General features: G+C 31.7%; 1 non-coding gene across 1 annotated transcript; it reads right to left on the bottom strand.

Annotated features, from left to right (window-relative positions):
• Positions 1–2257: 2257 nt before the first annotated feature.
• On the bottom strand, positions 2258–2363 carry LOC148761220 (small nucleolar RNA R71). The gene has a single exon (XR_016028117.1). It is a non-coding gene; the product is annotated as a small nucleolar RNA R71 (small nucleolar RNA).
• Positions 2364–2575: the final 212 nt, after the last annotated feature.

The following is a 2575-nucleotide window of genomic DNA, read 5'->3' as shown; positions in this document are numbered from 1 at the left end:
GACTAAGGTTGGCCTAGTCCATGAGCTCGCAGGAAGCCCAAGACCGCAACACTAGATCTGCTCCCCAAGACCATAAGGCTATGCTCAAAAAGCACCGTTTTGGTGCTTTATAATATAGAGTTATTTGAGTTTAATTTTGATAATAATTTGGCTAGGGTTTTGTAGTAATGCATAGAAATTAGTAGGTTTTATTTAATTATCTTAAATTAGTTATTTTAGGTGAGTCAATCTAATTTTGGTTAATTTTATGCTTAATTTAGTGTTAATATGATTAAGATAGGTTGCTATTGATTTATTTGTGCTTTTATAGGTGTGATGAAAGAAGAATTTTAATGAAAGAATGAGAGAAATTTTGAGGTGCAGACTTTTAATGCATATATTTTGGTATTTTAGCCATAACTTTCTCTAAAGAGCTCCAAATGAAGTGATTCTTAAACCATTCGAAATCTAAGAGAAATATCTACAACTTTTGTGTTTACCACATCACCTAGTTCAGCTTGTAGGATGGTCAAAAATTATGTAGAAGTTGACACACTGCAGCAGTCGTAGAGCAATTACGATTTCTATTAATTAATTTGGCAAAACTGCGACTTACATAGTTTGATAAGGAAATCCTAGCTAAAATTGACTTCTTTGTTCACCCAACTTGGCCTAACTCCAAAGCCTATAAAAAAAACCTTTCGGAAGACTTAAAGGGAGAAGAAAACATCATACTGACATTTGAGAGTCAAGCCACAGAGTCATTGAAGCTAAGAAGAATTGGCAGAATTCAGGGAGATTTGGAGATCAAGAACATAATTCTTGAGTTTTTCTATATTTCTTTTATTCTCTTATTTTCTTGGTTTTGGTTTTAATGTTTATATTTTATTCGATAATGATGTATGACTCGATGGGGAACTAAATTTTTAATCTAAGATTATGATTGAACTCAATATATAGTCCGAATTATTTATCTCTCTTTTACTTATGTTTGATGGATTTAAGTTGTTTATTTTATTCTACTCTTAATGCTTCTAGTTGACTGGCCACCAATTAGATTGAATTGGAAACCTAGGTTAAACCTTGATAAAGGAGATTTAGGTAGACCTTGAATAAAATAGCGTATGACTGAATACACTTAGTTGATTAGGTGGTTTGATTTGCATATAGGTTAGACATACACCTATAAGCCATATGTAGCTAGGATTAGAGCACAAACTTAATGAATCTTTCTTCAATTTAATTTACATAGACATATAGTAAATTAATTGGGAAATGTATTTTTATAGGAAACTCGACAGAGACTTATAAATAATTTAGGACTCTAGGTTAGCAACTTGATCCATTAAACTAAGTTAAGAGAGAGAGACATTAGTCAGATAAAGTATTGAGGGATATTATAATCTTAGATCTGTTAATCACTAGAAGTAAAATTTGCTGATATATTAGTTTTAGTTTTGGTTTTTAGTTTATTAATTTAAATTTTTCTTTTTAATTTTAATTTGTTTAGATAAAATTAAGGTGTGTTAATTTTAGTAGTTAACTGTAAGGATTAATTCAATTCTCTGTGGGATCGACACTCTACTCATCTTTATATTATCTTTGCGATACGTACACTTGAGTGAGTAGAAAATTGAACAAGTTTTTGGCGCCGTTGATGGGGAATTGATTTTTAATTCTTTTTTGTTAATATTAATACCAAGCATTCTTAATTTTAATCTAGACTTTTCTTTTCTTTAATTTTTTTTTAATTTGTCAGGTACTATTCGTCGTTGTATGCAAAGAGCCCGAAATTTGGAAATTCTTCCTTTTGATCCATAAATTGAGAAAACTTTTCATAGACTTTGGAGGAAAAATAAAAAAATTTCTACTCCAAGTAAAACAATGGCTGATCAACAGGAGGAAGAGACCAAGCCTTTGAGGGATTATGCAGTCCCACAAGTACAAAATCTTCACTCTCGTATCTGAAGACCTCCTATTCAAGCCAACAATTTTGAAATTAAGCCATCAATTATTCAGATGATTCAAACTACTGTTCAGTTTGGGGATTTGCCTAATGATGATCCGAATGCTCATATAATAAATTTTCTGGAAATCTGCGATACATTCAAGGCTAATGGTGTTCTTGATGATGCCATAAGATTAAGGTTGTTCCCTTTTTCATTAAGAGATAAAGCAAAGAGTTGGTTAAATTCACTTCCTGCTAGTTCCATTAATACTTGGGATGATTTGGCTAAAAAGTTCTTAGCAAAATTCTTCCCACTTGCAAAGTCAGCAAAAATGCAGAATGATGTTACTTCTTTTATGCAATTTGATTCTGAATCACTATATGAGGCTTGGTAAAGGTATAAGGATTTGATGAGAAGATGTCCTCACCATGGATTACCTAAGTGGCTGCAAGTTTAGACTTTTTATAATGGTTTGTTGGGACCTTTTAGAACTACCATTAATGCTGCCGCTGGGGGTGCACTTATAAGTAAATGCATTGATAAGGCTTATGATTTGCTCGAAGAAATAACTTTTAATAATTATCAATGGCCATTTGAAAGATTGGGTACAAGAAAAATTGCTAGAATTCATGAATTAGATGTGATAA

Source organism: Theobroma cacao, chromosome 8 (assembly GCF_053813885.1).
Source record: "Theobroma cacao isolate CCN51 chromosome 8, ASM5381388v1, whole genome shotgun sequence".
Taxonomy (NCBI): Eukaryota; Viridiplantae; Streptophyta; class Magnoliopsida; order Malvales; family Malvaceae; genus Theobroma; species Theobroma cacao.
The sequence above is the reverse complement of the archived record's forward strand: the minus strand, read 5'-3'. Positions and strand labels throughout refer to the sequence as shown.